This window comes from Jaculus jaculus, chromosome 22, assembly GCF_020740685.1.
Source record: "Jaculus jaculus isolate mJacJac1 chromosome 22, mJacJac1.mat.Y.cur, whole genome shotgun sequence".
NCBI classification, from domain to species: Eukaryota; Metazoa; Chordata; class Mammalia; order Rodentia; family Dipodidae; genus Jaculus; species Jaculus jaculus.
Genome location: NC_059123.1, coordinates 2,793,034 through 2,806,525, shown reverse-complemented (window position 1 = coordinate 2,806,525; position 13,492 = coordinate 2,793,034). Strand labels below are relative to the sequence as shown.

The 13,492-nt window shown below is 49.2% G+C and overlaps 1 protein-coding gene across 10 annotated transcripts in view; it reads left to right on the top strand.

Moving 5' to 3' along the window:
* Positions 1-13,492, top strand: part of Ppfibp1 (PPFIA binding protein 1) — a 167,656-nt gene that overhangs the window by 63,165 nt on the left and 90,999 nt on the right. For 9 of the 10 annotated variants that reach the window (XM_045139564.1, XM_045139562.1, XM_045139569.1 and 6 more), the window contains exon 2: positions 4,708-4,797. The gene's annotated coding sequence lies outside the window, so the exon portion shown is untranslated. The remainder of the gene's footprint in view (positions 1-4,707; positions 4,798-13,492) is intronic. The other variant, XM_045139563.1, reaches the window with a different exon arrangement.

Below are 13,492 nucleotides of genomic sequence, written 5' to 3'. Positions count from 1 at the left end.
GACTCCTCAGTGAGCATTAGTCAGTATGTCATGCATGTACAGTCCTTAGAACAATGACATCTGACTCCCCAGTGAGCATTAGTCAGTATGTCATGCATGTACAGTCCTTAGAACAATGACATCTGACTCCCCAGTGAGCATTAGTCAGTGTGTCATGCATGTACAGCCCTTAGAACAGTGACATCTGACTCCACAGTGAGCGTTAGTCAGTGTGTCATGCATGTGCAGTCCTTAGAACAGTGACATCTGACTCCGCAGTGAGCATTAGTCAGTATGTCATGCATGTGCAGTCCTTAGAACAATGACATCTGACTCCCCAGTGAGCATTAGTCAGTGTGTCATGCATGTGCAGTCCTTAGAACAGTGACATCTGACTCCTCAGTGAGCATTAGTCAGTATGTCATGCATGTACAGTCCTTAGAACAATGACATCTGACTCCCCAGTGAGCATTAGTCAGTATGTCATGCATGTACAGTCCTTAGAACAATGACATCTGACTCCCCAGTGAGCATTAGTCAGTGTGTCATGCATGTACAGCCCTTAGAACAGTGACATCTGACTCCACAGTGAGCGTTAGTCAGTGTGTCATGCATGTACAGTCCTTAGAACAGTGACATCTGACTCCCCAGTGAGCATTAGTCAGTGTGTCATGCATGTGCAGTCCTTAGAACAGTGACATCTGACTCCCCAGTGAGCATTAGTCAGTATGTCATGCATGTACAGTCCTTAGAACAATGACATCTGACTCCCCAGTGAGCATTAGTCAGTGTGTCATGCATGTGCAGTCCTTAGAACAATGACATCTGACTCCCCAGTGACCGTTAGTCAGTGTGTCATGCATGTACAGTCCTTAGAACAATGACATCTGACTCCACAGTGAGCGTTAGTCAGTGTGTCATGCATGTACAGCCCTTAGAACAGTGACATCTGACTCCACAGTGAGCATTAGTCAGTGTGTCATGCATGTGCAGTCCTTAGAACAATGACATCTGACTCCCCAGTGAGCATTAGTCAGTGTGTCATGCATGTGCAGTCCTTAGAACAGTGACATCTGACTCCACAGTGAGCGTTAGTCAGTGTGTCATGCATGTACAGTCCTTAGAACAGTGACATCTGACTCCTCAGTGAGCATTAGTCAGTGTGTCATGCATGTACAGTCCTTAGAACAATGACATCTGACTCCCCAGTGACCGTTAGTCAGTGTGTCATGCATGTACAGCCCTTAGAACAGTGACATCTGACTCCTCAGTGAGCATTAGTCAGTATGTCATGCATGTACAGTCCTTAGAACAATGACATCTGACTCCCCAGTGACCGTTAGTCAGTGTGTCATGCATGTGCAGTCCTTAGAACAGTGACATCTGACTCCTCAGTGAGCATTAGTCAGTATGTCATGCATGTACAGTCCTTAGAACAATGACATCTGACTCCCCAGTGAGCATTAGTCAGTGTGTCATGCATGTGCAGTCCTTAGAACAGTGACATCTGACTCTCCAGTGAGCATTAGTCAGTATGTCATGCATGTACAGTCCTTAGAACAATGACATCTGACTCCCCAGTGAGCATTAGTCAGTGTGTCATGCATGTGCAGTCCTTAGAACAATGACATCTGACTCCCCAGTGAGCGTTAGTCAGTGTGTCATGCATGTACAGCCCTTAGAACAGTGAGTGACATCTGACTCCCCAGTGAGCATTAGTCAGTGTGTCATGCATGTGCAGTCCTTAGAACAATGACATCTGACTCCTCAGTGAGCATTAGTCAGTGTGTCATGCATGTGCAGTCCTTAGAACAATGACATCTGACTCCCCAGTGAGCATTAGTCAGTGTGTCATGCATGTGCAGTCCTTAGAACAGTGACATCTGACTCTCCAGTGAGCATTAGTCAGTATGTCATGCATGTACAGTCCTTAGAACAGTGAGTGACATCTGACTCCTCAGTGAGCATTAGTCAGTGTGTCATGCATGTACAGCCCTTAGAACAGTGAGTGACATCTGACTCCACAATGAGCATTAGCAGTCAGTGAAAGTAAACAGCAGAGGTTCAGTAGCTCAGGTATCAGTCTTAGCCATGGTCATTGTTTCTTGCTCAAGACAAGCCCCTGGGCAGCTCTCCCTTTATACCTGAGAACAGCACACTTTTTCTTAAAGGGCCAGATAATAAACATGTAAGCTTTGTTGATCACACGGTCTCTTATGTTACTGACTTCTGTCACAGCATCTTGCTGTGTGTGGAGAACACACACACCTGGTCCACGTGGGGAGCAATTCCACCTGGGCTGCTTACAGACCTTCTTTGGACACTTCAGTCCTGATTCCTCCATTCACTTCTGAAGCAGGAATGGTGACATTATTGTAAGAGTAACTCCACTTCCTAATGATTGTTTAACAGATTACTTGAACATCAAAGGATTTAGAAAAGAATAGTTGTGAATTCCTTCTGTTAAAGGGACAGAGCAGCCATTACTGATTTGATGATCTGGAGGATTTTCTTGGAGTTTGAAAGCTGGGGTTGTGAGAAGGGTAAGAGTTTGTTTTATTCAGTAGACACAAGTCAGACTGTTACTTCCTTCTGTAATTTCTAGATAGAGAAGGTTTGTGAGTTACATAAAAAGCTATTTGTAATTGTACTTGTCACTACAATAAGGGCCTTTCTTCTAGAAATGTTTGCATGGGTTTGGGTCTCTATGACTTTTCAGTTTAATAATGTGCTCTTGTTTTTAAATCAGACTCGTCAGTGAGTCTTTCTGTGAGAGGCTGACTGTTGGTGAGCTTGTATTTATAGCTTGGGTCTGTTTCTGAGGAAATGACGAAAGCCTGTGTGTTCAGTCAGACCTGCGTAACAAAGACCATCTTTGACAAGGACTGTGAAGACCCCTCAAACCTCATGGGTCTTGTTTATAAGAGTTGTATATCCAGTCCTGGCCAGGCCAGGCAACCAGAGCTCTGCGCTGTTTGTGTTGCTGCAGTGAAGTCCTGTTTTAGCCCTCAGTTTTGGAGGTCCAATGTGGCACTTGCGCTAACGTCTAGTGAGGGCTTCGTGGAAGATGGCATCGTGTGCTGACAGCATATGTGCAGAGGCGATGCTGTTCACCTAATTTTGCCATTTATTAAAGATGAAAGTGAATTTGCACACCAGTGATGGCTATGACCACTTATTTGACAGGAAAAATCAAATCTTGGCTGAGTATTTGATACTGCAGGATTAGAGCTCACTTACGTTTTCAGAGTTGACCAACATTTTTGTTTTTATTTTGTTTTATTTTTTTATTTTTGAGGTGGGGTTTCACTGTACTCAGGCTGACCTGGAATTCGCTATGTAGTCTCAGGGTAGCCTGGAACTCACAGTGATTCTCCTACTTCTGCCTCCCGTGTGCTGGGATTAAAGGTGTGAGCCACCACACCGTGGGCTCTTTTATTTCTTTATTGTTATTTTTAGACAGGAACTTACACAGTCCAGGCTTGCCTGGCATTTGTTACATTGCATAGGTTGCCCTTGTCCTTACTCTCCTTCTGCCCGTTCTGACTTTATCACCAGTGTCACATAAATGCGTAGTACAAAACTACCAGCCTGCCTTCCGGAATTGTTGCAGAGTCTGCCCCAAACCCAAGCCAAAAGTCATTTAACTTTTTTTAAAAGGTGAAACTCAAGTCAGCAACTCAGTCAGCGATTTTTTTGTCTTTAAAATTTTTTTAATTTAATTTATTTATTTGAGAGTGACAGAGAGAGAGAGAGAGAGAGAGAGAATGGGTGCACCAGGGCCTCCAGCCACTGCAAACAAACTCCAGATGCATGCGCCCTCTTGTGCATCTGGCTTACGTGGGGAATCGAACCTCGAACCTGGGTCCTTAGGCTTCACAGGCAAGCACTTAACCACTCAGCCATCTCTCCAGCCTCAGTCAACGATTTTTAAAGTCAAACATGCTAGTAAAATATAATCCAAAGATACACTAATTGGATGCTTAATGTGATGAGAAAGGACAGTAGAAGACATTTAAAATTGTCATTTTTCCATAATTAAACCACACATTTGATTTCAAATTAATTTCTGATCATTGCGTGTTCTGAAACCTTTCACTGTTGCCAAATTCTTCCTGACCTCACATTCAGTTACATGAGTTATATAGGTCATAGTCCACCACTGAAGGACCTGGGCTGTAAACACTGTAACGACTATTTACATTGCATATTAAACATGATAGGCAATCTAGAAATTAATTAAAGTATACAGTAGGATAATCATAGGTTATGTGCAAATGCTATGCCATACTATACAAGGGTTAAGTATGCTGAGATTCTGGTATCTAAAGTGGGGGTGAGGACCAAACACCAGACTCCCTGAAGATGCTGGGGACAGCTGTATTGTAAAACCATGATTCATTTGTTTCCTCGACAAGCATCTATGGTGCCCCAACCAGGGGATTTGGGCTGTAAAAATTAATGATACTTTTGGCATACAATTTGTCTTCAAAGAATTTTGCGGCTCTGTGGTAGCTGAGACAGGAGGGAGCACTGGGTGTCAAGACGGGAGAGGAGAGGAAGAGGATAGATGGTGGTGGAGGAGGTCTGCCGAGCATACATTTTATGGTTTTAATTGCCCTTGTATTATTTATTTGATGTACTTTTCCTACAGGATCACTTACCTTCTGTGCCTATGGTATGCTACAGTCTGAAATTACTTTCAACGTCTTACGTATTTCTTTGCAGTACAGAAGAGCTCGTATGGGCCTGTTTGCTAAGGACGTACAAGACCGGAATCGCTGCCAACGATCAATCCTAAACCTGGGTTGGAAAAGTGTAAGTAGACTTTCCCTCTCCGTTCTGTTCATTTCTGACATCTTTAAGCCTAGCTGCCAGTCTACTTGGGACATCTCTGAGAGGTGTGCCCCCCTCCCCAAACAGTGACAGGGTGGATGCAGGGATAGTCATGCAGTCACTAAGCCAGGCTGCACAAGGCGGCGAGGAGGAGGAGACGGCCCCGGAAGCATACAAAAGCACCACCATCCTCCCCCTCAGATGCTCACTGTCCTCCGCCTCTGGACGGTTCAGTGCCTCCGCCGCCTCCCTGCTGAGCACGTGTGGCCCTCGCCCCAGCAGGCTGGGGGTAGGATGGCGTTTCACCCACTCTCTGTCCCTCTTCTCGTCTTCCCCTCTTGCTAACCGCAGACCACTGCCTCTTGAAGTCTGCCGTCTGGTAAGCACTGCACCGATTGTGAAGGAAGCTTTGAAATCCAGCCCCCTGAGTCTGAAGCTTGAGCCGAGTGAACGTAATCAACAGTCATTAAACTAGGAAAAAATGTGGGGTGTAGTGCTCCAGCGCCAGCCCCTTCTTGTTCTGAGACCTTCCAGGTGGCATCCACGTCTGTAAAATGGGAATGTTAGTAATGCCACTTCGAAGTAGGGTACCACAGCAGTGTCTAGTGTTTTTCGATCACCTGGCACTGCCACTGGTCACTACCCATGGTGAATGCACATGTATGTGATTACGTGGTGTGTGGTGTTGCACGGTGTATATGTATGTGATGTGGGGTGTGGTGCATGCGTGTGTATGTGATGTGGGGCGCGGGGTGCACGTGCCCTTGCCAGACCCCATGTGCTGACCTGCAGCTGCAGCGGCCGAAGCAGAACATCAGCTGGTCTCCCACTCCGTCATTTTCCCCCCACGTCCTAATTTGAGCCCAAGTCTCCTACTTACACAGCACTTTGCTGTTGTCTTTGAGAGCCTGGCGCTTCCCTGGTCTTTGTGGGACAAGGGCGCGAGGCCCCCTCAGGCCCGCATGCTTGCAAAGGAGGTGCACTGAACTGCTGAGCCATCTCTCCAGTGCCCCGACCCCTGCCGTGTTTTGGACAAGGGAGAAGCAGCCTGCGTCGCTGGGAGCGGCAGTCGTATTGGATGTGTGTCACGTTGCTTTGTCTGGTGCCTCCTGGGTTCATTCAGTTCAGCATGTGTTGCAGTCAGGTCCGCATCGCTGGTGGAAATCACCCAACCAAGAGCAGCTTGTGGGGAAAAGAGGTTTATTCTGGCTTACAGGCTCGAGGGGAGGCTACACGATGGCAGGGGAAAACGATGGCATGGGCAGAGGGTGGACATCAGCCCCTGGCCAACATAAGGTGGACAATAGCAACAGGGGAGTGTGCCAAACACTGGCAAGGGGAAACTGGCTATAATACCCATAAGCCCGCCCCTAACAATATAATGCGTCCAATAGGCGTTAATCCCCAAATCTCCATCAGCTGGGAACCCAGCATTCAGAACACCTGTGTTTATGGGGATTCCCGAATGAAGCCAGCACAGCATATAAGTCACATGTGACTGACAAAGCCTTCCTTCCTTCCCCCTGATGATCTCTTCAAGTAGCCTGCTAGGCTCATCTGTATAAACGAATGGAGCTTGAGGTGATCTTTCAGACCTATCCAAGGGCAGTCTCAGGCTGTGGGGAGTGAGAGCTTTGAGTAGCTGTTTGTTTACTCTGCCAAAGCCAGAGCAGCTGTGTCTCCTGTGAATGCCCAGTTTCTTAGGGCATTGCCAGCCAGTGACTTTTTTTTTAGACAAGCCCAACAGACTGGCTTTTCTTTATTTTTTTTTTTTATGCGAGAGAGCGAGAGCAAGAGTGTGAGATGGGGGTGAAATTGTCACGCTAGGGCCTTCAGCCACTGTAGTCGCACTCCAGACGCGTGTGCCACCTTGTGTGCCTGTGTGGCCTTTGCACGCTTGTATCGCCTTGTGCGTCTGGCTCACATGGGATCTGGAGAGTCAAACATGGGTCCTTAGACTTTTCAGGCAAGCACCTTAGCCACCAAGCTGTCTCTCCAGCCCTGGCTTGTTTTAACTATGGGTACAAGTATGCCACAATATCACTGTAGACAGAGAACGGAACTGTTTACACACTTAGCAAACAATCAGGTATGGAGTGTGTGTGCGCGCGTGTGTGTGTGTGTGCGTGTGTGTGCATGCGTGCATGCGCATACATGCAGACTTTACGCCCTAGAAGGCGGCTGCTTTCTTCTCTGGTCACCTGTAATTAGAAGACCTTAGTGTCTCTGTGATGGCCGCTAGGTGTAAGGTCCCAACAGCTTTTTCCTTTTTACAGAAAGAGGAGGGAGTCCAAGGGAATTTTGGTTTTCAGCTGGACGGTCGGGTTTCACAGTACGGCGTTTTGGAACAAACTGAGTTCCGATGCCAGCGTTTCGCTGAGCCGCAGCCTCCTTTGCCTCAGGAGCAGAAGTGGGCGAAGGAGTCCAGTAGCTCTTGAGTCACGGTTTCCCCGTGGCTCCAGGCTCTGCTGCTCCGCGGAAGCAGTGAGTCAGTCCTCCGGGAGGGCGCACGCTGCTGCATTCCTCTACACCCCAGGGGACGCAGGCTAGCTGTGTAGAGCCTTGTACCCCTGTCCCCGTGGGCGGTGGCTGTGTAAATTACCATCCCAGACTGAAGTAGGTTTGGTGCCCTCCCCCTACCCTTGCTAACGGCAGAGCCCTAAGTGCCGGGTCCTCGCCACTTTCGCTTGCTTTTCAAAATGCAAGCTGCCCTTGTGCCAGTGTGCGTTTACTGTGTCTGGAACTCCGTGTATGGCTTTGGAATTTCCGGGCAGTCGACATTGGTATTTAGAGATTTCAGAGGACAGGTCAGCCGTTGTGTTTCTGGACTGTTTCGAGCATCTTGTACTGGGTATGCTGGGTGCTTCTGATCTAACTTCTCCTAGCCTTTCCTCCCCCTCCCCCCCACCGCTGCTCTGCCCTGGGCCTTGGAAGCTGTTCAGCTGTTCTGTGCACCGAGCATCAGCTCAGCCGTGGGGAGAGTGAAGACACAGGATGAAACGACCCCGACCCTCGTGTGTTCTGAGCTCGAGGAAGCCGGCTTCTGGTACACCGACCCCTCCCCGGTTTCCTGTCGGAGGAGCTCAGCCCTGACCAAAGGATATGCTCATTTTGAGCCACTCTTCGAAGTTTGGATGGCCTGGAGTTGTGCTTTTCAGACTTTAGGAGCGACACCGTGTGTTGTGCGGAGACAAGTGGGCTTCACGGTTCTGGGAGAAGCTGGTGTGTGAGACCCACCCGGCTGCCAGAGCTGTGGTGAGAGGAGAATCTCGGGAGGGTCTGGGCTGCAGCCTGACCATGTTCTTACACCCTGAGGCTGAGGTAGGCAAAGGTGACCTGTGGGCAGTTGGGGTGTATCTCGGTTATTTCAAAAGACAAAAGTGAAACTTTCGCGGGACTGGAGAGATGGCTTAGCAGTCAAGGCACTTGCCTGTGAAACCTAAGGATACAGGTTCGATTCCCTAGGACCCATGTAAGCCAATACACAAGGTGGCTCATGTGTCTGGAGTTAGTTTGCAGTGGCTACAGGTACTGGCGCACCATTTTCTCTCTATATCTGCCTCTTTCTCTCTCTCAAACAAATAAATAAATAATTTTTTAAAAATGAAACTTCCTGACACATTGGAGGTTCAGCCTTGCATTGTGAGCTTAAAGCCAGCCTGGGCTGCATCCTGAGACCCTGTTTCAAGTCAATAATTAATGAGCCAGCCATGGTGTTGCATATCTTTAATCCCGACACTCAGGAGGCAGAGGTAAGAGGATCACTATGAGTTTGAGACCACCCTGAGACTACATAGTGAATTCCAGGTCAGCCTGGGCTAGAGCGAGAATCTACCATAAAAAAGTAAATAATGAATAAGTAATATAAATAAGTAATGAAACTATTATTATAATAAATGTTGGTTAAGAAACAATCTGGTGGATGGATAGATGGCTTAGCGGTTAAGGCTTTTGCCTGCAAAACCAAAGGATCCTAGTTCAATTCTCCAGGACCCATGTAAGCCAGATGCACAAGAGGGCGCATGCATTTAGAGTTTGTTTGCAGTGACTGGAGGCCCTGGCATGCCCATTCTCTCTCTGCCTCTTTTTCTTTTTCAAATACATTTTATACATATACATATATATGTGTGAATGAAACTGTCTGTCTGTATGTCAGTAGCTGGCACATGTGCCCAGGCTGGCCTTGAACTCGATTTTCTTTCCTCAGCCTCCTACATTGTTGAGATGCTGGTGTGTGCCACAGGGCCTGCTTAGCCCACCGCCTTACCCTTGTTTATCTGCCAGGTTTGGGATAATGCCAGGGTCACCTACAGGCAGAATGGCAGCTGCTACCAGCATGGCCACAGTCCTTCCAAGTGGAGCCCTTGTGGGGTCCATGGTGGTTTCCTTGAGGCCAGATGCAGAGCGGTCTTTTCGAGGCCTCGCAACCAGATGGGGCCTCCTGTGTGGTGGGTAGAGTGAATCCCAGGTGCCAAGCTGGAGGCTGTAAGAGTGGCCATCCTCCATCAGTTAGCCTTCCCACATGAGCATCAGTGTCCTTCCACTGACCCCAGCACCCTGGCCTGTGAACCCTGTCCCTTCTTCTACTTGGTAGCCCCTGCTCTCCTCTGCAAGTCTGCAAGTGATTCGAGAAGCTACCGAGTACCCTGTCAAAGTGGTGCTGGCTCCAGCCACTGGACTTTGTCTCCTCTCTCTGTGGCCCGACTCAGTCCTCAGAAGACAGAACTGAGCAGGGCAGTGCGTGTGTGGCTGGGTTTGTGCAGCCCAGGCTTGGAGTAACTGGGCAGTTCTTGTGTGTGGCCTTAAAGGAGTTGTAAATCACTGGGAACCCTGGATAACTGGGTTCTTTTACTGGGAGAAAGTTTCCTGTGGTCACGGCACTGTTGCCTGGTCAGTATGTAACCTTGTGTTATGTGTGTTCCTGTTTAGCAGTAATGGTAGAATCATTGACATTGATATCAGGGCCAACACACTCTGACACACGTCTGTGCAAAACTTGTGTAACAGTGTTTATGTGTCCCCCTGGCTGCTCTGCGTGGTGGCCTTAGGAACATCAGCCAGCCCTTCAGCACAGGGTATTGTGAATAGCCCCTGGACATATAGGACGTCGCACACGCACCGTGGAGAGGGCACTTCACAGTGTGAGGCCTGAGCTGTACCAAGGTAGAGCCTCCCCTGCCTTGTCCCTCTGCAGGCTGGCACGCGCGGAGCCGGTGCACGTCCCCTGCACGCTCTCCAGCCGTGACCAGAAGCGCCTGAGCAGTGACTCGCGGCTGCAGCAGGCAGACTCACCCTCGCCGGCTGCGCGTGGAGGAGGAGCGCCCCTCGTCCAGGAGCCTCCCTCCCGCTCTCCAGTTCCGTGCAGTCCAGGAGCAGACACAAATAGAAGCTAGTAACAGGTCATGAGAGGAAATGGCATTCCATTTCAGATACTATCGGCTTAAATTATTTCCTGCAGAGTAGCCATTTCAGCAGGGTTTATCTCGAAGCTTCTTCATATGAGAAACTGGGTCGGTCAGGGCTTTGGAGCATGCAAAGATAAGCAGAACACAGGCGCCTTTGTCTGGCTGGAGAAAGACATGGACATGTATCTCCGTTTTCATTTCCACACGAGAGTAAAATGTGCATTGACCGCAGCTAAGTCGGAAGGGCTCTGGCGACACAAAGATGGGGCCAGCCCTGCTCCCAGAGCCGCCTTGAAGCCGAGCCTGGCAGGGGCATTAGGGACTCCAGTGGGTGAGAGGCAGGTCAGCAGGAAGAAGCAGCACGGGGAGGGCATGGCTGAAGTAGGACGCAGCGTGGCGCATGGTCCCAGGTAGGAGGACATAGGAATAGCGTCCATGGCCCCGGGTAGGAGGACATAGGACGCAGCGTGGTCCACGGTCCCAGGTAGAAGGACATAGGAACAACATGGTCCATGGTCCCAGGTAGGAGGATATAGGAACAGTGTGGTCCACAGCCCCAGGTAGGAGGACATAGGACGTAGCGTGGTCCACAGCCCCAGGTAGGAGGACATAGGAACAACATGGTCCATGGTCCCAGGTAGGAGGACATAGGATGCAATGTGGTCCACAGCCCCAGGTAGGAGGACATAGGATGCAGTGTGGTCCACGGCCTCACGTGGGAAGACATAGGACACAGTGTGGTCCACAGCCCTAGGTGTGAAGACATAGGATGCAGTGTGTTCCATGGTCCCAGGTAGGAGGACATAGGATGCAGCATGGTTCACGATCCCAGGTAGGAGGACATACGAACAGCGTGGTCCACGGCCTCAGGTAGGAGGACATAGGACATAGGATGCAGCGTGGTCCACGGCCTCAGGTAGGAGGACATACGAACAGCGTGGTCCACAGCCTCAGGTAGGAGGACATAGGATACAGCATGGTCCACGGCCTCAGGTAGGAGGATGTAGGATGCAGCGTGGTCCACGGCCTCAGGTAGGAGGATGTAGGATGCAGCGTGGTCCACAGCCCCAGGTAGGAGGATGTAGGATGCAGCGTGGTCCACGGCCCAGGTAGGAGGACAGGAAACCAGTGCTGCAAGGGTGTTGCCGGTCAGGCGCGGGTGTGGTAAAGGAAGGACTTGGAGAAGGCCGGTGAGCTTGCTGCTGTTTCTTTGCTGGGCCGACGGGAGTTCCGTGGGAGGTGGGCAAAGGTCCTCTCCTCCCACTCGTCACCTTACTTACTGGTGCAGTGAGGAATAAAGTACGTAAATTGCCATTTACACTGCCTTTTGGCCTGAGAGAGTTCTCTGTTAATGAGATTACTCCTTCAAAAGCCACAGTCTGAAAAGATACCCTCAGTGCCTTGGAAGTAGTCCTCTACCAAGGATATATTACTGAAATAAAATGACATTAAGACCATGGGATTCCTTTGAAAGGTGGGGAGAGCGGAAATGGCTTACCCAGGGGCCTTGTCCATCCAAGTCAGTCATCTCTCAGGGGATTTATCCTGAGCCTGTGCACACCCAGCTGATGACTGGCTCATTCAGGGAGTGTTATCTGAGGGGTTTTATTTCTCCTGAAAGCAGAGCATTGTTCTGTGTTTTGGGGAGTTAGGGGCGGCAGGGAGAGACTGGCTCCAGCAGGGCAAGGTAGAACCTCTGTCATCTTGAAGGTTGGTCTGTAGCCTGGGCTCTGAGTTCTCAGCAAGAGGATGAGTTCTGGAAGCAGTTCACCCTCCTGGGCAGCAGCTCTTCTTGAGAATGCATCGGCACGGCATTCAGTTTTCCTGTCATTGTTTTGTAAGACGTTTGAACTAAAACTCTCAGAAAAGATGCACCTGCATTGAACAAGGCGGGCGACTGACTGGTCAGAACTTGAGTGGCTGTGCAGAGTTGGGACGCCGCAGGTCCAGCTGTCTTAGCCCCTAAAGACTCATGTATTGACGCCTGCAATGTGTGACCTGACAGCCGTGTGGAACTCCCTGTGGGGTGCACAAGCAGACCCCTCCTAGCTTCCACTCTAGCCCACGTCAAGTAACATCTGACTCCCATGACAAAGCTTTCTGCTGTGGCCTGCCTACCTGATGTTTCCATCTCTGTATTTGAAAAGTGCCTTGATTTATGCTTTTCTTTGTTCTGTTACTATAAAAACTTCATGAAACTGCTGCCATATTGAAACATGAAATTTGAGGTAACCTGGGTCATGGCTACTCATATCTGGCTCCAGGACAGACTATCTCTTATTCCCCTTGAGGTGAGAGGTGGAGTGTGTGTGTGTGTGTGTGTGTGTGTGTGTGTGTGTGTGTGTGTTGAGCACGCACAGAGGACTTTTAAAACTATTGTTCTTGTGTCAACCTATGCCTGCTCTTGAGCTGTGAGCTTGCACATTTATTCTTTAAGACTAGAAAAAAAGAAGATCTCTGCTCTTGTTTTGCTGGCATATCCCCCCGCTTAGGTGGGGGCAGTAAGAAGCTGGCATAGATGGTCTATAGTGTGCTCACATTGCTATATTCCACTCACGTTTACAGAGAGCTGAGTACACCCCACTTCTGTTTCATAATTCAAATGCTGTATTTTGGCATGCGTTATGGTATTGTTATTGATTCTAGACTTTGGATCCGTGAGTTCTGCCTGTCGTAGAGCTTCCTGAACTTGAAGGGGGAGCTACTCAGTTGAAGGTATGCTTTTAGTTCTCAGTCATGAGATGATAGACTCCCAAATTTAACGGTTAGTGAGATCCGTGTGTTCCTGGCACGTTCTGTAGTTCTATAAGAGACCTGACGTCTTAGTCGTTTGGACACCTGTAGTGGTCTGCCTCCGCCCACGTGTAAGGCACACAGCAGAGAACTGCTTCAAGTTTGCCCTGAAACCAAGTTCCGTAGCCCACTTGGCAGTGGCACAAATAGGGTGTGCCAAAGGACTTCCTGGTCGTCAGTGCGCCCTCCCGCTGCGGCGCGTGGCATGCGGTGGGCTACCTAACCGCAAGGCTTCTGGGCAGAGCCTTGCAACGTCGCTGCTGGAATCTTTGGGACAGGGTTATTTAAACCTATCAGACAAGTGTACACAGCACCGGAGAATAGAGAAATGTGCCAGAGTTCTTACCAAAGAACCTGGCTTCCTGCTGAGGCTAGGCAGTCCTTTAAAATTATTTTAAGTTGACATAGTTGGACATGTTTGTGGGGTGTAGTGTGATTTGACACATTTATATAATCGAAATGATCACATGAGGATAATT